Raw genomic sequence first — 26,957 nt, 5'->3', positions numbered from 1 at the left:
ATTTTAGGACCTGTCGTCGTGAGATGAGGAGCAGGTGGGCATGCGATGTTGGGAGAAGGAAGAGCCAACGTTCCCCAAAAGGTGGATGCAGGCGGGCTTATCACTGGTAAACACACAGACGTCCGAGGGCTGGAAAGGGGCCCCCGCAATGTGCAGTAGGACGTCTGGAACGGAAGCTCCATCGGCAGGGTCCATAGCAGGCGTGAGGCTGTTGAGGAGGAAGTCGTGCCCTGGATAAGAGGCTGTGAGTCTGGGTTCTACGGAGAAACAGAACCCAGGATGGATGCGGGTGCACAGACGACGAGGTGTCCCTGGGGCAGGAAGTCCCAGCAGCTGCCATCTGCAAGTAGAAGACCCAGGACAGATGCTGGTGCAGGTCTGCTCCAGCGTGAAGGCCTGAGAGCCAGGACACCCTGTCCAAGGTCAGAAGACCTGCCCTGTCTCCACTCGGAGCGAGCCCGCCCTCCCTGCACCCTTGTCCCATGGGGGCCCTCGGCGGACTGGGCCATGCCACCCACACTGCACAGGGTGGGCCTTCTGCAAGGGCACGAGCTAAGCCCTTCCAGGGACACCCACACACAATGCCCAGAAGTCATGTTTCCTAGGCTAACGGGCCTCTGCCAGCCAGTAGAGGAGACGCATGACACCAACCATCTCGTTGTGCAGGGAATGCCCCCAGAACGCATCGAGGGACACAAGAAAATGGAAGATGCCGAACACAAGTTAACCGATCCAGGGACTAAACGAAGAAATCTGACATGCATAAAGGTGCAGGGCCCAAGAGGAAACAATAGAGACCCCGAGAAGAAATTATATGTAAAGAGAGAAAGGTAAATTGTCCAGAACACATGGCACAGATAGAGTTTCTTTCCAAGTCAATAACATAAAGATACATTGAAAAACATCCGCTTGGAGATTAAAACACACACACATAAAATGAGACACATCAAAGGCATACACACACACACTCACACACACAAATAAAACATGTCAGAAATATAGGGAAGACGTTACTAGAGACTCCCTTAGGTGTTTAGGGAATATTGCTTTCTTCAATATATTCTTTTAATAAGATTCAGATCTTAGATTATATGGACAAAATCACAGAATAAAACACAACTTACTAAAATTAACGGAAGAAAAAGGGAACTCTGAATTTTGTTGTATGTATTAAATAAATGGAATTAAAAAATGATTCTAGCCTGGCCAGTGTGGCTCAGTGATGGAGCATCATTCCATGCACCAGGAGGTCGCCGGTTCGATTCCCGGTCAGGGCACACGCCCAGGTTGTGGGCCCATCCCCAGTGGGGGGCGTGCAGGAGGTGCCAGTCAATGGTCTTTCTTATCGATGTTTCTATCTCTCTCCCTCTCACTTCCTCTCTTTCAAAATCAATTTAAAAAAATTTTTTTTTAATTTTATTTTTGTTACAGATGTTTCTCATTTTTTACCGCATTGACACCCTCCTTCCCATCCCCCCTGCCCCATCCCTGACTTTGTTGTCCATGTCCACTGGTTATGCGTACATGCATGTAAGTTTTGTGGTTTATCTCTTCCCGCCCCCACTTCTGAGGGTTGTCAGTCTGTACCCTACTTCACTGATTCTGGACTACCCTATTCCTTAGACTGTTATATTCATTATATTCCACAAATATGTGAGATCATGTGGTATTTGTCTTTTTCTGCTTCGCTTGTTTCACTTAGGATAATACTTTCCAGGTCCCTCCATGTCGTCTCAAAGGATAAGAGATCTTTCTTTCTTACAGCTGCATAGTACTCCATTGTGTACATGTACCACAGCTTTTTATCCATTCGTCTACTGATGGACACTTGGGCTGTTTCCAGATCTTAGCTATTGTAAATAGTGCTGCTGTGAACATGGGGGTACATATATTCTTTCTGATTGGTGTTTCAGGCTTCTTAGGGTATATTCCTAGAAGCGGGATCACTGGGTCCCATGGAAGTTCAATTTTTAATTTTTTGAGGTAACACCCTATTGTTTTCCATAGTGGCTGCACCAGTTTACATTCCCACCAGCAGTGTACTAGAGTCCCCTTTTCTCCACACCCTCGCCAACACTTGTTGTTTGATGATTTGTTGATGGCGGCCATTCTGACAGGTGTGAGGTGATACCTCATTGTTGTTTTAAGTCGCATCTCTCTGATGATTAGTGATGTTGAGCATTTCTTCATATGTCTCTTGGCCATTTGTATGTCCTGTTTGGAGAGGTGTCTATTCAGCTCCTTTGCCCATTTTTTAATTGGGTTCTTTGTCTTCCCTTTGTTGAGTTGTATGAGCACTCTATATATATTGGAAATTAACCCCTTATCTGATATAACATTGGCAATGATGTTCTCCCATACAGTGGGTTGCCTTTCCATTTTGATGGTTGTTTCTCTTGCTGTGCAGAAGCTTTTTAGTTTGATGTAGTCCCATGTGTTCATTTTTTCCTTTGTTTCTGTTGCCTTAGGTGATGGATGTATCAGTGAAAATTCTGCTGCGTGTGATGTCCAAAATTTTGTTGCCTACATTTTCTTCTAGGATTTTTATGGATTCATGGGTGACATTTAAGTCTTTTATCCATTTTCAGTTTATTCTTGTGTAGGGTGTAAGTTGATGGTCTAGTTTCTTTTTTTTTTTTTTTTTTGCATCATTTATTAAAGAGGCTGTCTTTACTCCACTGTGTGCAGTTGCCACCTTTGTATAATATTAATTGAGCATATTGTCTTGGGTTCATTTTGGGGTTCTCTGTTCTGTTCCACTGGTCTATATGTCTGTTCTTGTGCCAGTACCAGGCTGTTTTGATTACAGTCACTTTGTAGTATAACCTGATATCTGGTATTGTGATCCCACCTACTTTGTCCTTTTTCAAAATTGCTGTGGCTATTCAGGTTCTTTTTTGGTTTCATATGAACTTTTGAAGTATTTGTTCTAGTTCTGTGAAATATGTCATTGGTATTTTGATGGGAATTGCATTGAATCTATAGATTGCTTTGGGTAATATGGACATTTTAATGATGTTAATTCTTCCAATCCATGAACAAGGTATGTGCTTCCACTTTTTTATATCTTCCTCTATTTTTTTTCAATGTCCTGTAGTTTTCTGCAAATAGGTCCTTGACTTCTTTGGTTAAGTTTATTCCTAGATATCTTAATTTTTTTGCCACAATGGTAAATGGGATTGTTTTTTTAATTTATCTTTCATCACTGTTTTTTAAGTGAGTTCATCATGGTGTATAAGAATGCTGTCGATTTCTTGACATTAATTTTGTATCCTGCTAATTTGCCAAATTCATTTATTAAGTCTAGTAGATTTTTGATGGAGTCTTTAGGGTTTTCTATGTATAATATCATGTCATCTGCAAATAATGACAGTTTCACTTCCTCCTTTCCCTTTTATTTTTTCCCTTTTATTTTTTCTTCATGTCTGATTGCTGTGGCTAAGACTTCCAGTACTATGTTAAATTTAAGAGTGGCGAAAGTGGACATCCCTGTCTTGTTCCTGTTCTTAATGGAAATGTTTTTAGTTTCTGTCCATTTAGTATGATGTTGGCCGTAGGTCTTTCATATATGGCCTTTATTATGTCAAGATATGATCCCTCTATTCCCACATTGCTGAGCGTTTTTATCAGAAATGGATGCTGGATTTGTCAAATGCTTTTTCAGCATCTATTGATACAATCATGTGGTTTTTATTCTTCATTTTGTTTATGTGGTGTATCACATTTATGGATTTGGGAATATTGTACCAGCCTTGCATCCCTGGGATGAATCCCACTTGGTCTTGGTGAATCATTTTTTTGATGTATTGCTGGATCCGATTTGCTAGTAGTTTGTTCAGGATTTTGGCGTCTATGTTCATCAGGGATATTGGCCTGTGGTTTTCTTTCTTTGAAGTGTCTTTTTCTGGTTTTGGAATTAGAATTATGCTGGCCTCATAAAACGAGTTTGGAAGTCTTCCTTCTTCTTGAATTTTTTGAAATAGTTTGAGGAGAATGGGTGTTAGTTCTTTTTTGAATGTTCGGTAAAACTCCCCTGCGAAGCCATCTGGGCCTGGGCTTTTGTTTACTGGGAGAGTCTTGATTACCTCTTCAATTTCTTCAGTTGTTATTGGTCTGTTCAGGTTTTCTATCTCTTCCCCATCCAGTTTTGGGAGACTGTGTGTTTCTAGAAATTTGTCCACTTCGCTTAGATTGTCGAATTTGTTGCCATATAATTGTTCATAATAGCTGTTAACGATCTTTTGTATTTCTGTGGTGTCCGTTTTTACTTCTCCTCTTTCTTTTCTGATTTTGTGTATTTAGGTTCTCTTTGTTTCTTGATGAGTCTAGCTAAGGGTCCATCAATCTTGTTTATCTTTTCGAAAAACCAGTTCTTTGTTTCATTGATCCTTGGAATTGTTTTTTTGGTCTACATGTCATTTATTTCTGCTCTGATCTTTACCAGTTCCTTCCTTCTACTTGCTCTGGGGTTTTCTTTTTGTTTGTTTTCTAGTTCTTTAAGTTGTGAGTTAAATAGTGTATTAGAAATTTTTCTTGTTTCTTGAGGTAGGCCTGTACTGCTATGAACTTCCCTCTCAGAACTGCTTTTGCTGCATCCCATAGTTTTTGTGTTTTTGTGTGTTCATTTTCATTGGTTTCCAGAAAGTTTTTAATTTCTTCCTTGATCTCCTCGGTAACCCATTCATTGTTTAATAACATGCTATTTAGCCTCCATGTGTTCAAATGTCTTTGCATTTTTTTTGTTGCAATTGATTTCTAGTTTCATGCCATTGTGATCTGAAAAGATGCTTGATATGATTTCAATCTTCTTGAACTTGTTGAGATTTAGTTTGTGTCCTATCATGTGGTCTGTCTTTGAGAATGTCCCATGTGCACTTAAGAATGTGAATTCTGTAGTTTTGGGGTGTAATTCTCTGTAGATATCTATTAAATCCATTTGGTCTAGTGCTTCATTTAGAGTCTCTGTTTCCTTGCTAATTTTTTGTCTAGAGGATCTATCTAGTGCTGTCAACAGGGTGTTGAAGTCCCTGCTATGATTGTATTGCTATCGATTTCTCCTTTGAAGTCCTCCAGAAGATTTTTAATATATGTTGGTGCTCCTATATTGGGTGCATATATGTTTATCAAGGTTATATCTTCCTGTTGGATAGATTTTTTCAATATTATGTAGTGGCCTTCTTTGTCTCTAATTATGGCCTTCATTTTGAAATCTATTTTATCAGATATGAGAATTGCTACCCCAGCTTCTTTATGCTTTCCATTTGCTTGGAAAATTTTTTTCCATCCCTTCACTTTCAACCTATGTGAGTCTTTTGTTGTGAGGTGGGTCTCTTGTAGACAACATATAGATGAGTCATGCTTTCTTATCCAATCAGCTACTCTGTGTCTTTTTATTGGAGCATTCAGTCCATTTACATTTAAGGTGATTATTGATATGTACTTATTTATTGCCATTTTTGTTTCATTTGGTTCTATTTTTCTTCCCATTTCTCCTGCTAATTACAGCAGTCCTTTTAACATTTCTTGCAGTGCTGGTTTGGTCCTAGTGTATTTCCTTAGCATTTTTTTTTTGTCTGGGAAGCTCTTTGTTTGACCTTCTATTTTGAATGACAGCCTTGCTGGGTAGAGTAGTCTTAGATTCAGATCCTTATTTTTCATGACCTTGATCACCTCATGCCATTCCCTTCTGGCCTGTAGTGTTTCTTGTGAGAAGTCAGCTGAGAGCCTTATGGGGGTTCTTTTGTAGGTAACCTGTTGCTTATCTCTTGCTGCCTTTAGGATTCTCTCTTTGTCTTTTATTTTTGGCAGTTTGATTACTATGTGTCTTGGTGTGGGCCTGTTTGGGTTCTTCTTACTTGGGGCTCTCTGTGTTTCTTGAACTTGAATGCCTTCTTCCTTCACCAAATTAGGGAAGTTTTCTGTCACTATTTCTTCAAATATATTCTCTAACCCTTGCTCATTTTCTTCTTCTCCAGGGACTCCTATGATGCAAATATAATTATGTTTCCAGTTGTCCCACAGTTTTCTTAAGCCATCTTCCTGTTTTTCACTTGTTTTTTCCTTTTGCTTTTCTGACTGGTTGATTTTTTTCTACCCTGTCTTCTAATTCACTGATCTGGTCCTCAGCTTCCTCTACTCTGCTGTTTAGCCCTTCCAATGTGTTCTTTATTTCTGATATGTCATTGTTCATTTCTTCTTGGTGGTTTTTAATTTCCAACTTGTTGATTTTCAACATTTCTATGTCTTTACTCATGGTGCTCATGTCCTTACACATGCTGTTGAGCTTCTTCAACATCATGGCTCTGAATTCTACTTCTGTTAACTTGCTTAACTGCTCCACATTTATCTCATCTTCGGTAGAGGTCTCTTGTTCTTTCATTTGGCTTTTGTTTCTGTGTTTCACCATTTTGGCTATCACAGTGGGCTTTGGAACCGGCCAAATTTTCCCTGTGGGTGTTGGTGTTCTGCTGTTTGTGGCTCCCTCTCCTGGGTTTTGATGAGGGAGGGAGGACCCACGCTAAACACCACTGTCAAGTCTTTCTTTCCTGGTTAGAGTTGCTAGCCCTGGAATGATACAGTTATCCTCTAGCTTTTTGCCTGGAGGCTATCAGTAGAGGTCACCTGAAGAACTTTGGCTTCTCAGTTGAATGAATAACTCCCTCAGTTGCTCAGGGTAAGGGGATTTCTCAAGGGTGGGGCAGACGCTGGTTGTTAATGGGCCTCAATTAGCATTTCAATGGCCCACAGGTGGGGTTGAATCTCTCTCCCCAGAGCCCTGGGAAGGAGCAGGATGGCCACCATCCTGTGTGGCCGCAACTCAGTAAAAGCTCTGAGCACTCCAAATCCCGAGTGTCCCCACACAGTTCCAGTCCAGTCTGCCCTCCCTCTGCCGGAGCCCAAGGTGAGTGGCTGTGGCTATTTTAGGGTCTGTCCCGGCTCTGCGCTGTGGAGCCACTTGGGAGTGTAACCCGAGGGCGCTGTTCCCAGCTAAGGCCGCTGCTGTCTGTGGGCTCCCAGCCCCCTCTCACTCCTCCGCAGTCCTACCAGGATCGCATCAGTGTCCCTGGTTATATGGTTCTCGCAAGCTGCTTTTCTGTTGCTTTTTCCCATCGATTTGTCTGTGTTATCGTTGTAATTCCAGTTTGGTTCTGGGAGACGGTCTGTGTCGGTCCATTCTCTCTGCTGCCATTTTGGAATCTGCTCCAAAAAAATTTTTTAAACCTAAGGGCACACTTCACTGAAACTAGTCAACAGCTGAATTCATCACTGGAGAACCAACATTTCGGGAAACAGCACCCATCCTATGCACATTGTTTCAGAAAATCGAGAGATTTTTTCTAACTTAGTTGAAGAGACCATCTGAAACAGCACCAAAACGTTGGCAAGGGCTTTGGAGAAAAGAAGGACAGAATCATAGACCAATAATGTCTCATGAAGAGAGAGAAAACATCTGCGTGAAACAACAGCAAACTGAACTCCGTGGTTAATTTACAAGGACGTCATCGTCACCAACCGGGGTGATCCCTGAAACGGGAGTTTGGCATAGCGTTGGAAACTCAACCCGGCATAATCCACCGCATTAAAAAATTAAGGAGGAAATTCTCACTAAAGGCAAAAAAAGCAATTTGAAGAGGCGAACACTTTTTTTTGGTAAGCGAACACCGTGAGTGATACACAGTTTCAGAAAACTGGCAACAGAGGATAACGATGTGTTGAAAGACGTCCTGAAAAGCTATCGCAGACAATGTTGAGAGACGGAGTGTTTTAATTTTGGGCAGAAGGCAGATTCCTACCATTCTCCTGAAGGTTTCAGCCAGGGACAAGGCCCAAGGACAATTCCCAAGGCCGAAGTTACGGAAGAGGAGGTCAAGCCATCACCAGGCACAGGGATAAGACAAAAATGAAACATCAAACACTGACCTAGAAGAGTCAGGAACCATTGGGAAGTGGTTCAGAGCGACCTTGGCGTGGCCGGGCTGGGAGAAGCCATCTCTTTGATCCTAAAGTAAGGAGCTGTGTCCAGGTCATGAGATGACATCCATCCTGGTATCCGGGGATGGCAGCGACTTCTGAAAGACCCAGCCTGCCCCCGGGGCCCGGCCGTGTGAGCCGGGGTTCAAGCCGCAGTGCGCACGAGGCCTTTCTCGCTCCCTCCTGACTCATGTCTGTTTCCGTCGGCGCCAGTGAGCTCTGGCTGGGCCAGGTTGCTCGCATCTTCACGGATACAGCGGGAATGTTGTGTTTTTCCATTTGGGGGGAAGCAGCCAAGTTGGGGAGTTGGGTAGCTTCAGACCAGGGAAATGAGTGATAAAGGAGAGATGCAGATCTAGACCCGGGACCCCGAATGCGGTCTCCTCTCGCTACCTTGGGGGAGCCGCGATCCCATGCCTTACATTCAGAAGTCGCAAAGCCCCCCAAAATACTCATTGATTGCATTTCAAAAGACATTGCATTTCATAGATTAAAACACATGTTAAACATCCCCCCAGAATGAGGGGAAAACACCCAGAAAATTAGGGGATGAGGAGATATTTCTACCGTCAAACCCTTTCCAGCTAATTGGGGCTACTTCTTTTTATTTGCCTGTTTATTTTTATTTGGGATAAATTCATTTTGTTTTAAAAACCAGTTTTGAAAATCGTCATCGGCCCGGCCGGTGTGGCTCCGTGGTTGAGCGTCGACCCTGCACCAAGAGGTCGCTGGTTCGATTCCCGGTCAGGGCACATGCCCAGGTTGTGGGCCCATCCCCAGTGGGGGGCGTGCAGGAGGCGGCCCGTCGATGTTCTCTCTCATCGATGTTTCCATCTCTCTCTTCCTCTCCCTTCCTCTCTCTCTAAAATCAATAAAGAAAATAAATAAATAAATAACCCTAAAAATGCCATCAGTTCTGTGATGTGAAGGGCTTGGAAAGGTTGCTCCCTTTTTGAACTTCCGTGATCCTGAAATCACCGGACCAAACACTGAGACACACTAACAGAACCCCAAAGCGCGAGACTATTTCTGTTCCTCTAACATCGGCTCTTCTGAAGGACTTTTCATACCAGCAAATGCATTTGAATCATTAACGTGATTCCCAAAATAGTCACACCGAAAGGCTCATTTGTGATGACAGAGTGCAGGACGTCATGGGAGCGACAAGGGAAAAGGTCTCAATGACAGCATGTGGCATGATTCAGCCGTCTCGTCTTATATCCATTTCTTCATTCAATTCAAAACGCGCACTGGTCTTAGGACATGATTATTTTATGTCCCATTTGAAGTTATACATATTTAATTTCCGAGAGTTTTAGGATGAAATCGAAGCCGTAAGATACTGTTTCTCTTTTATTGCTAATGATAGTCCTTCCGTGAGAGAGACTTAGGAAGATATGACCCCCCTTGTTTGACCTACCTTTGGAAAATGAACGTGAACAAAATTTGGCGTTAAAGTCTTCCGCGGAGGTCAAGCAGAAGTCGTGAATATTCAGAACTAAGTTCTATTTTCAGAGCCAGAGAGAGGAGAACACCGGTTCAAATGTATCGCACCATTGATGTGTTCGCTTTGTAACAAGATGTGTTTTCCTCTCACTGATGAAGGGAGATGAGTTCCTTCTGACCTCCTGAGTTAAGGAGGCGAAAATGGACCCTGTGGCGTCTGGCTTTGAGTAATGACCGGCCGATGGCCTGATGGGACAGTGCGGTGAGTGACCAAGTGACCCGGCTTCAGGGGAAATCGAATTGCATTGTGGAGATTGCATAATAATCCAATCTGGTTCGTGGTCCGCCTGGACTCCAGAAATACCAGATGTTTCACGATAACTCATCAATCTCATTGTTGCCTATGATCTACTTGGCATCAATGTATAATAATAGTTCAAACACACCCTGCAGAAGAGGACCCTGTTTATGTGACATACTTTCATTTATTTTCCAAAGACAGGGAGAACGTACTTGGCGGCAATGTGGTTAGTCCCACAGGAATAGACACGCTGTGTGTGTAGTCTGTGTCTGTAGCCTACTGGCTCATGTGGGGTGGGCAAGCATGTGGTCTTCTTGGTTTGGTTTTTGTGTGTGCATATGTGTGTGCGCATACACGTGTGAGTGTGCATGTGTGCATACATGTGTGCACACGTGCACGCACACATGCATATGTAAGTGTGCATGCGTGTGTGCACATGCATGTGTCTGTGTGTATATGTATGTGTGCATACACGTGTGAGTGTGCATGTATGTGTGCACACGTGCATGCACACATGCATATGTATGTGTGTGCATGCATGTGTGTGCATGTGTGTGGGGGGAGGGGATTGAGGCTGGGATCATGAGTTTGGTAAGTGTCTTCAAAGGTGAAGAAAACAACACAGCAGTAGCCACTGACTTCACAGTTCATGCACCTGCTTCTTACGCACCAGGACGGGGCAGCGAAGCCTCCCACAGATGAATGGATCAAGTGCGGTGCATGCAGACAATGGCCTGTCACTCAGTGCTCAGGAGACATGAGCGATGGGGCCATCAAAAGACAGGAGGGACCATGTCCCCAGGACTAAGGGGAAGAAGCCCATCGGAAAAGGCTGCAGTGGTCAGATTCCAAGTCTGTGACATCCCGGAAAAGGTGGACCTGGACACAGTCACCAGGTCGCCAGTTGGAGGGGGAGGCTGGGGGGGGGACATCAGAGCACAGGGGACTTTGGGGCAGTGAAGACCATTCTTGTGATGCTGTAATGGTGACTGTGTGTCATTATACGTTCATCCAAAACCACAGCCTGCACAACCCCAGCCAGGAGTGAGCCTGCGGTGCCCTGTGGACTTCGGGGCGTGATGTGTCCCTGGAGTCCCGCAGGGTGTGAAACCTGGCCCGTGGGGAAATCTCTAGACCTTCTGCTCGGTTGTGCAAGAACCTAAACCACTCTAAAAATAAAAATAACGTGTATCTCACAACAGAGAGCTCTGTCGACTGTACGAATGGGGACACAGTGAGACCTTTATCTGCCATGGTCATAATTTCTTTTTTATTTATTTCTGTTACAGATGTTTCTCCTTTTCCCCCATCGACACCCTCCTCCCGATCCCTGCCCCCCGCCCCGTCCCCAGCATTGTTGTCTGTGTCCACTGGTTACACACACACATGCATATAACTTCTGTGGTTTATCTCTGCCCTCCCCCCACGTGATATTTCTTGAGAACACACAACCAGTCTTCAGCTGGAGGTGGAGATTCAGGAAGTGTGCAGGCCGGGACACCATCACCTCGTGACATGTGCAAAGCCCCCCACTTCCTTCATGGGTTTGCTTAGTTCATGTCAGCCAACGTGCTGATTTCAGAAATGCCGGGGACTCAGGCTAGTGTGGACATCTGCTTGGACACGTGTCTCTGTGACTGGCATTCAGGGGCACGATGGACAGTCCCGTGTCAGAAACCATCGCTCCGGTCTCTCGTTTCCGTCATCTGTGCGGAGTCCGGTGGTTGCGTCTTTGGTTTTCTTCTGCACAGGTGGGGGGCAAATCGAAGGGTTACCCTGTTTGAGCAGCAGATGGATAATTGACTCCTTCTTTCAAAAGGGAGTGGCCGCCGATAAACGCACCAGGGATGAAGGTGGAGTTGGCCCTCGGCAGCGGCTCGTTGGGGGCGCGCTGAAGCAGAGCGGTGGCCCCAGACGCCCCCGTGACCTCAGGCGGTTTGCACTTCTGGTCTAGCTCAGCGGGCACAGTGTGCATTCGAACTGCCTGGCTTCCAGGTGCGTGGGGGCGTGATCCCCGGGACGCCGTTCCTGGGTACTGACTGACAACCCAGATGCTCACTGCCCGGCAGCCCGTGGGTTTTGTAACAGGGTTTGTTCTGTGTCCTGTTAGTTACCCGTCATGCACACCCATGTATCATCCACCCACTTGTCCGTGGCTCAGCAGGAGCTCCCTCGCACAGGGAGCCCACGATTCTGCCGGAAGGTACCAGCAGCTGACGTGAGGTGCCGCGTGCTGCCTGGAGAAATGTTTGTTGTGCCCGGCAGGCGTGGCTCCGTGGCTGAGCGTCCACCCTGCACCAAGAGGTCGCCAGTTCAACTCCTGGTCAGGGCACAGGCCCAGGTTGTGGGCCTGATCCCCAGTGGGGGGCATGCAGGAGGCGGCCCATCGATGTTCTCTCTCATTGATGTTTCTCTCTCTCTCTCCCTCTCCCTTCCTCTCGCTAAAATCAATAAAGAAAAAAAGTTTTTTTTAAAGAAATGTTTGTGGTGCCCGGGAATTAGTGGTATCTGGATGGATAAATAGCATTGTCCTGCTGTGTGACAGCGGATCTGGCCAGAACTCCGCCCTCGGTGGCCCAGGGATGTATGTTCTCCGTTCATGGGCACCACAGACGTTTAGAGACATGTTTCCACGGCAGACCCTGTCCTCTTGGCTGCTGGAGGGTTCATACACGTGCTGCCGTCTCCACAGGGTCACCGTCACCCCCAGGGGGTGGACGTGTGCGTGGGGTGAAAACCACACACTCATTTTATGTATAAAATACTGGTCTTTGTAGAGTATGTGACACAGACAGACAGAATTTCTATTAAAATATCATCAGAAGGGGGAAGTAGAGAAACTGATGCCTTCACAGATTTCGTGGCCAGGAGACAAGGACAAAAAAGTGAAAAACACCGGTGGTCGAAAGCACTCTGTGCGGAAGCACGAGGCTGGTCACAGTGCCCCGTCGTGATGTGGCCACCCAACTGCTCCAGGTGCTGCATTCTTTTTTTATTTTTTTCCTTTATTGATTTTACAGAGAGAGGAAGGGAGAGGGAGGGGTAGAAACATTGATGAGAGAGAATATCGACTGGCCGCCTACTGCACGCCCCCCACTGGGGATCGGGCCCACAACCTGGACATGTGCCCTGACTGGGAATCAAACTGGTGACCTCTTGGTGCAGGGTCAATGCTCAACCACTGAGGCACACCGGCCGGACGGCACTGTGTTCTTTAATGCCTGCCTTGGCTGGGTGACCAGTTCAGCTCTACACTGGTTTTAATGATGAACAGTGGTCGCACGAGCCAACTATCCCCAAAGGCATGAGCCTTGGGAAGGAATTCAGACCCCATAGGACCACGGACAGACGACAGTCGGCTGATGATGTCCCTCAGTGACAGTCCATGACCCACTGGTTTGATTCAGGGGTTCAGGATCTACCATTGGTCACACTCACGGGGAGACCTCGTTTTCAGGCGGCGATGCCCCGAAGGAAGCGTCTTCGTCCTGCCCGCCAGCAGCCGTAGGAAACGTGTTCTATCTAAAGTCTGGTGAGCTGTACCGGCATCGTAGTTGCTTACGGGGGCTCTGCCCTCTCTCAGAGCGAGGTCTGCGGTTTATTAAGTCTGTGTGTTCAGTCTTACCACTTCCCATTCTTCTACTTGAGGCTCACCCATCTGTTTCCGCGGAAGGGACTATGCATAACCAATGAGCCGGCCCGTCTGAGCCTTGATTAGCCCCGTGCTCAGGGGGAACTTGACGATGCTCCTGTAACTGATTCTGCCTTGAAGTGAAATGCGTCCTGCAGTGGGTGTCATGGTGCCTTGCGGGAAGGCCCGAGGACGGGCTGCCATGGAGATCCTACTGGATTATCTGTTCACAGGGTCTGGACGTGGGTTCATCCTGTCCTTGGGTGTCAGGGACACGCGAGGCCTGTGACTCCGGTCGCGACCATGGCGAAGTGGTCATTCCTTTGAATGTGACGGGGCGGGTAGCACGTGCTTAGGGGACATTGAAGGAATCCGGTCGACAGGTGCTGGAAATCTCTGCAGGTTAGACTTCCCATTTGCGGACGCATTCATTCCATCTCTGCGGGAGGCACCGGGCTCGTTTGGTGGGACAACTCGGTTTGCCGTGGAGGGGACCTGGACTTGGTGACGTGATGAAACAGTGCCGTAGGCGAGGGCCTGCGGGAGGAAACCACTGTGAACGGGAAGGGCGCGGGGTTTGGGGTGTCTCTGCCGTGCGGTGACATGGTAGCGTGGGCGACGTTGTCGTACATCTGCGCGGTCCCACAGAAGACAGCCTGAGGGAACCTGAAGTCCCGTGCGGACGGGGTGAGGCGACACTTCCGTGGGAGTTCCCCCGTTCCCTCTGTGCCTCCTACACGTCTCTCATGACGTCCTCATGAGTAGTATGTGGCACCTATGGAGACAGAACCGTAATAAGAACTGAAAAAAAAAATGCCTAATAATAAATTTCAGCCTTTGAGTAGCCTCAATACTGTTCGTATTTGGGGACAGTAGGCAACATGACACCAACCGCCCTGGTTGTTGGTGGATTCAGTATATGTGCCTTCCTCCTTGAGTACTGGAGTGGAAAATAGACCAATGCTTTGTATGCTTTTTGTCATCGTCTTGAAGAAGTGACATGATAAACGTCATCCACGTCAGAAAATGGCTTCGATCAGTGCTTCTCAAACTGTGGGTCGTGACCCCTTGGGGGTTGAACGACCCTTTCACAGGGGTCGCCTAAGACCATCGGAAAACACATATTTCCAATGGTCTTAGGAACTGAGACACCCCTTCCTTCCTTCCTTCCTTCCTTCCTTCCTTCCTTCCTTCCTTCTCTCCTTCCTTCCTTCCTCCTTCCTTCCTTCCTTCCTTCCTTCCTTCCATTCTCCCTCCCTTCCTCACTGACATTCTTTCTTCTCTCTTCCTCTCTCTCTCTCATATATACATATATATATATACATATGTATATATACACATATATATATTTAAAGAAACCAACTTCAACATTCTCTCATATATATGAGACAGAGGGGACAGAGAGAAATGGATATATAAATATAGGTATATAGATATGGATTAGATAGAGATATAGACACATATTTATATATAAAAACTATTATAGCCTGGCTGGTGTGGTTCAGTGGATAGACTTTGGCTTGTGTACTGAAGGGTCACAGGTTTGATTCAAGGTCACGCACCTGGGTTTCAGGTTTGATCCCCAGCCCCAGTCAGGGTGCGTGTGCAGGAGGCAACCAATCGATGTGCCTCTCACATGAGTGTCTCTCTCTCTCTCTCTCTCTCTCTCTCTCCTCCATCCCTCCCTTCCACTCTCTCTAAAAATCAATGAAAAAAATATCCTCGGGTAAGGATTAATAAAAAATTGTTCAGCTGTTATGTAACCAACCTGCCGCCTGTGCCGTCTGCCATCAGATACGAGATGCCGTGAGCCCTAACGTCTGAGGTCGAAGTAAAAGCACTTGGTTGGAATCAGTGAAAACCAACCATGTCTGCTCAGTGAGTCTTCTGTCTGCTACAGAAGTTCGCTGAAAGCCAGGTGCTGGGCGGAATGTGTGTGTACCCCCAGTGTATGCATCTGTGAGTCAGGAAGAGGGTCCCCACCAGGACCTGACTGAGCTAGTGTGCGATCTGGACACCCAGCCCGCGGAGCAGCAAGATCAGTCTCCGTCGCTCACGAGCCGACTGAGACCCGCGATGCCCCGGTGACTGTCTCAGTGTCTGAGAGAAGGTGTCACACCCTTGTCAACAGGCACAAACCAGTAGGACCTGCGGGGCCGCCGATGTGAGTCCCAAACAAGTGTATCCGTGTATATTTGAGCTGCTCGCTTGATAATGCAAGGCACTGCATGATTTCCACACCATGAGTGTTAACTCTTTTATTGTGTGTGGGCTGGTGATGAGTTCAGGATGTGGCTAATTTTGCTACGGATCTTCCCATCTGCCATCTCTCTCGGCCTGCCCGGGGTCAGCGCGACACAATGAACTACAAGCACACGCTGGTAGAAGTGAGTGGGAGCTTTGCAAGAGAGCAAAATGCTCCAGATCTCTGGATGCAGCCCAATTTTTTTGCAGAGTGGTTCCCCAGGTTACATGTTGATTTAGGTCATTATTTCCTTGAGATGGTACCTCTGCTGACCATACAGCCAAGCCCTGTCTCTCACTTTTCACGGTGAAGAGACATCAAAGACAAAAAAAAATAACAAATCCCTCCTCGCCTGGGTTTCCACACACATTATCATCTGGGACAGTCTTCCAACACTTCGCCATGCAAACCTGATCTATTCACATGCAAACAGAACATTCGGTTCCAAACAGGGGGGGTCTTCCTGCCCTCCAGGCAAACCTGTCTGTCCACACACACTTTGATCCTAGGATGGCCAGGTCGCGATTGCACATCACAAGGTTACATTGTGTTCATCCACCAAACCCCATCCCTGCACCCATCAAGTGCAAAGTTCCTTGCATCACAAAGAAACAAAAACCTCTACTCTTGTACGGAGACCGTCATTTAAAGATGATCGCATCACTGGCGTTGGACCAGTCACCCAAGGAAGGCAGCTTGTGACTCCCTCACTCAGGAGGTGTTCCCTCCCAGCCCCGCCCTGGGGCCCGCTGTTATTTATGCACGGCATTGGAAACCGGGTGCGTGCTTTTGTTTATATTTTAGCATGAAGTTATCTCTGCAACTATGACAAACACATAGCATGTAGTCATTGGTAGAAAAGTTCTCAAATGCTAAGAACTTTTCAGCAGAGGATAAGACGCAGGTTGGAAGGAAAATTCTGGAAATACTGAGGTGTCTGGTACAAGCATAAGCCGGGGGCATTACCAGCACTGTCTGTGGGTTACCCACCGGGGGGTGCAGACCTCACGTATGTGGTTTATTAAAATCAGCAGGCAGAGGTCTGAATCAGCCAGCCGGCACACACTATATTTAGAGCAGAATGTCTCTCTCCCTCATCAAAACAAGATACAATTTCAGCTCATAAGTTAATTGTATAATTGAATCCGTGAAGATCCAATCCACTACGTGACTCAGTGGAGGATTCGTGTGCTGATTGTCTGATCTGAGATAGGGAGGTCGCTGATCTTTTTTTGTAACTTAAATTCTGCAGTGTTGAAATGTGTTCCGGCCTCTGCATGAACTTATCCTTCTGGGATCTCTATTTCGCTGTTCTGGTGTGTGATTGAAATTCTCTAGGTTCAATCGAAGTTCAGAACCTGTCAAAAACATTCACTGGTCAATTAGAATAGGGTAAAATCAGGTTGTTGTTTTTTTTTCTTTTTCTTCAAATATAGGCATAGAGATATAGATATCCTCCATCTATCATTTATCTAGCCATCTGTCATCTATTTACCTGTTCACTATCTGCCATCTATTATCTATCATCTATTATCTTTCCATGATCTATCTACCTCCTATTGATTTACACCTGTTCTGCATGTGCATGTATTGCCGCGCAAAGAAATGCCTAAAAACCGAATACTGGGCTCCTATCTGAATAATTGCAATTGGCTTCACTATGAGTGGAACTTAGTCCCATGATTCTCAAAAGAAATCTTGCTAAGACTCCACTGGGTGGCAAGAACCTCTGCATGACCTTGACTCTGGCCCACGGGAATGACCCCACTAGCTTGGACACCACCGTGCAGACCGGCTTGTGGACACCGGCATGGCCTGCACCTTGCACAACTTTGGACTTGCCCACGGAAGAAAGAGCAACCCCTGTCCCTGTCTGGAAGCTTCCAGGGACATGCCCTGGTGTCCACGGTCGACCTGAAACGTGTTGGCATTTGGAACATGTCTTGAGGAGGGAGGAGAGCCTGCTTAGTGGTCTCTGCTCCACCAGCCCTGAACCCATCTCCCCCTCTCTCTCTGTGTCAGCTTCGCCCGATGAACCGGGAACTGGATGGACATACCACACAAGATTAGGCTCCTGAGCAAGTTATTCTCCGCATCTGGAAACGTACCCCCGTCTCTTCTGGGAAGAGCCTACAAAACCCGGCTCCAAAGTCACCAGACCCTGTCGCGAGAGCCTCCAACCTGAGTTAGTCACACTTCGCGCTGTTTTTCGTAACCTTTCACACACGAGTGAGTGAGTGTATACCTGCTCTTTAACAGCTCTCCACAACAGGGGAGAATTTCCATGAGACGCACCCCGTGCGTCCGTGTCTGCAGGTGGCCCGTGTCCAGCAGACTGAAGGACGCACTGGGCTGGTCATCGGCTGCCCACGGAGAGACCGGAAGACCCACAGCTGTGGCGGCGTTGGCCTCCGTGTGCACATCTGTCCCCATGAAACAGGACAAAATGTACCCTACTTGAATTGTCAGAGCTGTCCGATTTTAATTTCTATTCCCAGTGTATATTGCTGTGCACAAAATGGAATGAAATCTCAAAAAGCTGCCTGCTCTACTACAGGTTTAATTTTTGTCCCTAGAAACTAGATATACAGCCGTAAATATGCGTCCCCGGCCGGACTGCCCCGTGGGTATATGGAGTCGGGTTTAGGAACCACCGGCCAACCGGAGTGATTTGAGGGGCACGCAGAGAATTTTTCCTGTGGGCTAGACCTCTACAAACGTCCGTGAGTCCTCCTGCGTACACACTTGCATTTGTGTTAAAGTTCCAACATGCATTAGGACCTGCTTAACCACGGAGCCAAAATCTGAATGAGGTGGGGCATTCAGGTTGGAAGGACTGCTTACCGTTTTTAACTGCTGAGCCATTTTTATAAACTGGCGTCTTGTCCCGAACCCCAGTGCAGAGACTTGTCGCAGCGGAGCGGGTGAGGTGGACTAGAAGGCCCGGCAAAGAAATCTTACCCTCTTCATGTAGAAGGCAAGAGACTCCGCCGTCCGTGAACAGATGTCAGTGTCTCTCCGGCATTAAAATCTCATGGGGTGTTGATGAGGAACAATGTTTCGAAAGCATCCTTGGAGGGCAACAATGAAAAAAAAAATAGTGGAGAGCTTGATACTGTAGTGAGTGAATTATTGTGCAGTTGTGACGACACAGAGGGAAAGAGAATTTATTGTTCTTGACCCGTGCTCTCCACGTGACACAGCTCCGGGGCCCATTCCCAGCCCGTCGAGACCCCTTGGCCGCGTCCTTTGCGTTGCCGACGCTGGTCTTAGGAGCACGCCCTAGTTTTGTAAGGAAGTCACCCTCCGGGGACGGACGCAAGCGGGCTGGCCAGTGTCACCCTCGGTCCACGCTAAGCTTCCCTGGGACTCTGGGGCGTGCAGAACGGGAGGGTCTGCGGTCGGACGCTCCCTCCTCCTGCTTCTGTTCCCACTTTGCCTCCCACATGGTTGGAGCGAGAATAAAAGGACAGAACGAAAAGGGGGAGATGTTGACCCATGGAACAAGTCTTTCGTTGCTGGGTCTGTTGGTGGTGGCTGGTGGTCAGGGCTGCTTTGGGGGTTGGAGTGTGTCAGTGCTGGTCCTTGGAGAGACCGGGGTGGGGTCCCCAGCATGGCCCAGCTGCCTGTCACGGGCAACGTGGTCTCCCCTCAGCGCCCACTGAGCTTCCCGGCTCTTCCCCGGGTGTTTCGGTCTGGATCCGCCTCTGCGGCTGCACCACGTGGACATGCTCACTGTGACACGGGACGAGGCCAGGTGTCTTTCTCATGGTCCATGGAGGTCCGTGCAGACTAAGGACAAACCTGTTCTTGCCAGGCCCCCTGACGGACGGAGGCAGCCCAGCCCCTCAGCGGGCACCCCTCGCCACGTCCACAGAGACCTTCAAAGTCTCAGGGACACGCCAAGGGTCCCAAGAACATCTCACCCATACGGCCATGCTTGCCTGGAAAGAAAGTCGCATTCTGCAGGTCACCAGGCGTCCGGTCCAGGATCCTGTCGGTCATCTCTGGTGCCCAGGAGTGGCTCTCGGGAACCCCTCAGACAGCCAGAGATGCGGCAGCTCTCTGCTCCCCCCCAGAGTCACAGCCACCCCTCGGGGTGACAGCCCGTGACAAGCACGCATTCCCGCCTTCACCAACGCCCCTTGGATGTCCCCTCTTCCTCACAGGCCAGTGTGGTGACTGCAGGTTGAGTCGGGGTGCTCCTGTCTATGTAAGCAAGGGAAGGAAGTGTTCGGATCCTCGTTATGGGCGTGGGGTACTGAGGGACGGCCGTCCTGTGCCCGTCAGCTCCCCGGCACGACAGCCCCCCGTGAGGCCAAGGCCTGGCTTTCACGGCAGCGTTGGGATAAAGACCTTTAACGCTGCGTCACAGGAGACGTCAGCTACGAGGCCAGCGATGGTCTCCCCCTTGGATGATTTCGGCCGACCGACCTCCCTGGGAGTTTCCGAAGCCGGGTTTCAGAGACGCCCCCTGGGCCACGTGGATGCGTGGGAGCCGGGGGCCGTGCAATCCGAACCCCCGCGGTAGCGAGCTCAGCCACGCCCCGGCTTGGTGATCCCGTCCCACCTCGTCCGATGGACCATGTAGGGCGAGTCCTGTTGGGTGAAAATAAAACGTCTGTGTGCCATGCAGAATACGCCCAGGCTCCAGCCTAGAGAAGCCGCACCCGGAGCCCGGGTGCAGGGTCGGCGTCTCGGATCTGGGAACCCCGCTCCCCGGAACCTCCCCCTGACCGGCGTGTGCTCGAGTCCAGCTGCGCTTGGCCGGCCCGTGGTCTCTGCCGTCGGGCAGCGCCCGCCGTCACTGCGCCAGCACCGGAAACCAACCTTTCCTGTGGAGGTCCTGTCTGTCCAGGGCCACATCTACCTGTCTGTGCAACTGCCCTTCACCCTGTGCGCAGAGGGGTTGCTGTGTCCGCGCTGCTTCTGCCAGAAGCCACTGTGTTTGGGGTTGGCAGAAGTACGTCGGAGACCCCTGCGCCACCCCCGGGAGGGCCCTGCGCGGGCAGGTGGTGGCACGGGGAGACCAGCTCCCCGAGGGCTTTCCAGGGGACCTCAGATCCCGCCCCAGCGGAGCTGGGAGTCTCGGTGGCTCGCTGCCCCTTTGGGTCCTTCACAGCTGCATGTCCTGCACGTGGTTTCGTTTGTAATCAACTCGAGTTCATGACCGTGGATGGTGGCGCGGGGTGCAGCCCTATCCTGTGCGTGGACCACTCGTTCATGTCGCGGGAAAGACACTCTGTGGTCGTTGCTGTTTTTCTGTGTGTGTTTCTGTTTTGTCGCCCGACAGGCTCCAGGGGAAACAGTGGGTTGGGTTTGGCGCGGGGCTCAGATGGCCCAGCTGTAGAACAGGGAAGCTGAGCTCGAGATGGGCTCGCCCTGGCGGGCTGGCTCAGTGGGACGCAGCGTCATCCCATACGCCAGAAAGGCTGCGGGTTCGAGTCCCGTTCAGGGCTCACACCTGGGTTGTGGTTCAATGCCCGGTTGGGGCGCATACGGGAGGCAACCAGTCAATGTTTCTCTCTCTCTCTCCCTCCTTCCCTCTCTAAAATCAGTAAACATATCCTCAGGCGAGGATTTGGAAAAAAAGATTGTAGCTAAATAAAGGTATCACGCTACCCCCTCACGCGGGGCTTCGTCAGAGGTGAGGTTCTCCAAGGGGACCCCTCTCACCGCTGCTCGTAACTTCTCCTGGACGAGTTCTTGTTCTCCCGTGGACACAGCAGCTGACCTGGGATCCAGGGAGCAAAGCCTCCCTGGGGACTGATTTCCTGCCAGAGACACGGTGTGGTGGCCACAGGACCTTGACAGAGTCCGACCCCGTCTCCTCCATGGCACAGTGAGTCCACTGTCGAGGTGCAGAGACGGTCATTTCCGTGTCTTCCTCTCTGGGTTGAGACACCGCTGGCAGCGTCTGAAATGTGCTGGAAGGGGCCTCCGGGTGCGATCACTTCTCAGGGACCGGGACGCTTTTCGGAGTCGGGGAGGGTGGGCCTTTCCTACCCCTCATCACGGGAGCTGAGAGTCTCACCCGGGAAGGTCGCGGAGAAACACGCACCGCAGAAAGCGGATTGGCGTGCGTGCCTCCTGCTCGCTTCTCTAGCTCCCGGTCGACTCCAGGTGCTTTGTTTCTAAAAGTCAACACCGGCTGCGAAAAACGTCTACGGTGCGGGAGACACCCCCGAATCCTTACGGAGGGGCCAACGGAAAACACACGTTTGCTTTAGAGAAAAGGACATTTTCCTCCCCAATAAAGAGCGATCCACCTTTTTCTGGTGGACAAAGAGATGGAGACAGAACAGCACTATTTCTGTGACCCCGCGGCCCGGGGACGTCCCACTCCGCGGGGGAGGGCTTGGCGGCCCCTGAGCGGGGTCCCTTCCGGTCCTCACACCTCACAGGTGGTCCGGCCGGCAGGGTGGGGCCCAGCGCACAGCCCACCTGCGGGTGCGGGCCGGGGGCAGGGAGCGGCTCAGCATGCTCCCCATCCAGCCCTCGCTGCTCCCTTGTTCTCCGAGCAACCTGCCGAGCTCGCTGTTCGTGGGAGAAACCGGCTGCGGAGGTTCCCTGCTCAGTGTGTGTGTGGACCGTCACCGCGGTCCCGGGTCAGCGGTGTTGACGGCGAGGTGTCCCCTCCCTGTGGCATGGAGGAGGGGCCTAGCCCTCTGAGGGAGAGACGGGACCACGGGTGTCGGTCACTGAGCGCTAAGGCGTGGATGCAAAGTGTCCCGTCTTCCGCCTGCAGGTGCTCTGGCTGGGCCACGTCCTCCCGCCCGGGCCTGGGGACCTGTCCGCCCCGTGGCGCCTGGCCTCCCCCAACAAGGGCCTCTGTGTCCCCATCCCGCCGAGGAGCCTGGCACAAGAACAGCCAGACCCATTCATTCCTGCGGCCCCGTTACGCGTGCGAGAGCGAAGCCAGCTGCGGCGCGCATCCCAGACGGGCCCTGCGTGTGCGTCCACTGAGCGCCCCCCCGCCCGGGCCTTACGGTGAGCGGTGCCTGGGAACGCATCTTGCTGAGCATCCCCTGCGCTCCTGCTCACAGAGCCTCGTCGTTGTTGCCGCTCAGTCACCCAAGACTGACTGATTTAACGCGATGACGTGTCCCACTGGAGTCCTTCCAGGGGCCCGGGATGGCGTCACCTGCCCGGGGTGGTGTTGGCTCCCCGCGGCGCGGCCCCTGCCAAGCCGGGCAGAATCCCCGCACCCCGGCCAGACTCCCAGCCAGCGTTTCAGCCTCACATCCCACCGGGAAGGAAACTCTAGAACGCGGCGTCTTCCCGGCCAGCGCCTGTGAATACGCTCAGTGTCCTGGGGCTGGCAGGCTCTCAGAGCGTCTTTGACGTGGCGAAGCGAGGTGCTCACAAGCGCCCCTTTCATTCGACACACAGACGGACACTGTGCGGGCGGGCATCACCCAGGGCGGGCATCGCCCAGGTGGGGCCTGAGGACGTGCAGGGGAGCCATGGGGATGGGGTGAGGATGAGGGACGGTGGGGAGACAGCTGGAGGGGCCCGGCGGCTCTGTGAAGTGGCCAGCGGGCCAGAGACGCCGCTTCTGGGTGTCCGTGCGGAGACATGGGCACGGACGTCCTCAAGGGCGGGTGGGCGAGAATCGCCCCCGTCGGGGGCTTTGACAGCGGCTGTTTTCCAAGGAGCTGGCGATCCCCTGCTCCTGCTGCTCGGTCCAGCCGTGCACTGGCTCACGTGTCGGTCCACAAGGGATGATGTGCGTGGGACCGTGGCCCCAAAGGTGGTCGCGGATTAGAAGCGAAAAGTGTGTTTACGAGGTTGAAAGAAGAGGCCGGAGCGGCTGAAACGCGGACTTTGCCGTAGCTGTACGTGCACACTCCGTCCTGTATTTGCCCTGTACCGTTTTCTGCGCGCAGGCGCTCAGGTACACCCGTGCTCAGCCTCGCGCTGGTGACCTCGTGCTGGGTCCGGCCCCGGAGCCACAGGCCAGGCCGCGCCCGGGTGTGCAGCAGGCTGTTCCGAGGGGTGCACAAGGCCCTCCGCAATGCTCACACAGCCACAGACACACACGTCCCCAGAGCAAAGCCTTCGGGAGGGGTGACGGAGCCAGGAGTCCACGGCGAGGCCGGGCCTCAGGGCCTCCGCCTCCTGGGGGCCTGTTTGCTGGCCCAGCGGCGGGTCTGCTCACGGACATGGGATTTCCCACCCAAACGCCTCTGCAAACTTTTGTTGGCAGCTTGGTCATGTGATGCAAGCATGTCTCGTAGCATTTTCCCTGGATGTAAGCAGAGCATTTGTAGAGAGCTGGTGAAATGCCTCATGCACAAGGTTTACTTGTCAAAAACGGGGTTACTCGTGCCTTCCTGGGACCCGGTTCGTGCGGGGCCTTCTGTGACTAGGAGATGGGATGTCTTCCCTCCGTGGGCACTGCCTAAGGTTTCTGGTCCTGCAAACAGAAAAGCATGCACGTGTCCCCGTCTCTAGGGGTCCCCAGATCTTCCCCTCCGCTGCCCTGCCCTAACCGGAGTGGCCAAGGATGTTTGGTGACTCCTGTCAGGAGGGAAGCCCGTCCTACCGAGTGCCTGTGCAGACGTCGCTCGGCGAGACTGATGCGTCAGCTTGTCCGCGTGTCCGTCCGCTGGCCTGACCGGGAGGCCTGTGGGACCCCCCGCCGGGCCGTTGTCCGCAGCTGTGGTTTCTACCGGATCCGCTCACGGCGCTGCAGACCTTCAGCTTTGGCTGTTTCTTTGCTAAAAACGTTGCTTAAAATGTTAATGCAAATATTTACCTTTTCTCTGATGAGTGCCCCTCTCCCCCACGCTCAGCTAACATGGCCTGCTGCTGTCAGAGCCCGTCTGGGCCTGAGAAAGGTTCGCCCTCCGTTCCCTCTGGGCACACACGTGTGCCCCCCGGTGAGGCTCGGTGACGCGGACGGTGCGCGCTGCCCTCGCCCGTCTGGAAACATGGCTGGAACACGGGGGGATGCTTTCCTCGGGCTGCTTCCAAGGCAGACTTGAGACTTTTCCTCCTGTCCCCCTGCCTGGCGACGGTGATGCTGCAGGAGAGGCAGGTCGGCACCGCCATGCATGGGGCCGGGCGGAAGGGCTTCTTCCAGCTTCTGTTCACACAGAAACCCCTCCCCCACCTCCCCAGCACCCCCATCCTTCCCTCCTCTCCTCCCCTCCTCCCCAGCACCCCATCCTTCCCTCCTCTCCTCCCCTCCTCCCCAGCACCCCATCCTTCCCTCCTCTCCTCCCTCCCTTCCTCCCCAGCACCCCCATCCTTCCCTCCTCCCCTCCCCTCCTCCCCAGCACCCCATCCTTCCCTCCTCCCCTCCCCTCCCCATCCTCCCTTCATTTCTCAGGTCCCTTGGCCCCAGCCCTCCCTCCCCCTTCCTGGTCCTTCAGCTCCCGCATCTGCTGGTGTCCATGGGCCTCAGGACTCTAAGATCCAGAGCGGCTGCCATCCGGGGTAGAGCGCCCCCTCCCGACTCGTCCATCGTCCCTCCCCCATGCCCGCCGTCCCCTGCAGTAGGTGACCCTCCTGAGCCTGCAGGGCGTGGCCACACGGCGTGTCAGGTGCTGGAATACGCCGAGCCCGACCGCCGTCTGGAGCGGCTCCGCACGGCCGTGGCCCGCTGGCTAATGAGTAGGCACGCAAGTGCTGCGGTTTCCCGCCTCCTGGGAACACAGCCCACCCCCCTCACCCCCCGAGCTCCGCCGCCCTTGGCCTTGGACGGGTTACCCAGGTTCCGGGGGGTGCGGGTCCCAGCACAGCCCTGGTTCCACCTCCGCAACACACGGAGCCTCCTGCAGGGCGTCTGGCTGCCCCGGCCCGGGACCAGGCTGCAGCCGGAGAACATGGTGTCCGGGCGGATCTGAATGTGTCCCCCGCCTCGGACTGGGTAGCAGTGCTGTCCCCGGGACCTGCAAGCAAATAGGGTGGCAGCATCTGCCCCCTGAGTCACGGTGGTGGCCGGCTTACACCGCCCCAGTGGGGACGCCACGTCTTGTGTGTCCTCTGCTTGTGCCCTGGCTCCCTGGGAGTGAGAAGGAATCATGTACACGGACACACAAGTACGGATGGGATGAGCCACTCGTGGAAGGGAACAAGGGAGCCATGCACGGAATTAGAGGGCGAGCATCCAGGTAGGGTGAGCGGTGTAGGTACGGTCACATGCGGCCCCTGGCGACACAGTCACTTTGTGTGTTCCGTTCAAGTGCAGGAAAGGCTGGTTGTTCAGTTCAGAGAGGATGGGCCAGAGAAGGGAGCAGCTGGAACCATCAATGACCTCCTGCTCAGGGTCAGAGAGGATGGGCCACAGAAGGGAGCGGCTGGAACCATCAATGACCTACTTGCTTAGGGGCGTCACTTTAACACTTCAACAAAGGAAACAAAATGACATGCTGTCCCCCACCCATGGCTGCTCACAGGGCCAAGTGTCACTGTGGTCGCTGGGTCGTCAAATGCTAGTGCGAGGGCCCATCCTCATGCCAGTCGTGGGAGAATGCCCACCTCCTACAGGGCCTGGTCGGGATACGTGCTGATGCCCACCTCCTACAGGGCCTGGTTGGGGTACATGCTGATGCCCACCTCCTACAGGGCCTGGTCGGGATACGTGCTGATGCCCACCTCCTACAGGGCCTGGTCGGGGTACGTGCTGATGCCCACCTCCTACAGGGCCTTGTTGGGGTACGTGCTAATGCCCACCTCCTACAGAGCCTGGTTGGGGTACGTGCTAATGCCCACCTCCTACAGGGCCTGGTCAGGGAGGTGCTGATGCCCACCTCCTACAGGGCCTGGTCAGGGAGGTGCTGATGCCCACCTCCTACAGGGCCTGGTCGGGGAGGTGCTGATGCCCACTGCCCACCTCCTACAGGGCCTGGTCGGGATACGTGCTGATGCCCACCTCCTACAGGGCCTTGTTGGGGTACGTGCTAATGCCCACCTCCTACAGGGCCTGGTTGGGGTACGTGCTGATGCCCACCTCCTACAGGGCCTTGTTGGGGTACGTGCTAATGCCCACCTCCTACAGAGCCTGGTTGGGGTACGTGCTAATGCCCACCTCCTACAGGGCCTGGTCAGGGAGGTGCTGATGCCCACCTCCTACAGAGCCTGGTCAGGGTACGTGTTGATGCCCACCTCCTACAGGGCCTGGTTGGGGTACGTGCTGATGCCCACCTCCTACAGGGCCTGGTCGGGGAGGTGCTGATGCCCACCTCCTACACAGCCTGGTCGGGGAGGTGCTGATGCCCACCTCCTACAGGGCCTGGTCGGGGAGGTGCTGATGCCCACCTCCTACACAGCCTGGTCGGGGAGGTGCTGATGCCCACCTCCTACAGGGCCTGGTCGGGGAGGTGCTGATGCCCACCTCCTACAGGGCCTGGTCG

This window comes from Molossus molossus, unplaced genomic scaffold (genome assembly GCF_014108415.1).
Source record: "Molossus molossus isolate mMolMol1 unplaced genomic scaffold, mMolMol1.p scaffold_m16_p_2, whole genome shotgun sequence".
Taxonomy (NCBI): domain Eukaryota; kingdom Metazoa; phylum Chordata; class Mammalia; order Chiroptera; family Molossidae; genus Molossus; species Molossus molossus.
The sequence above is the reverse complement of the archived record's forward strand: the minus strand, read 5'-3'. Positions refer to the sequence as shown.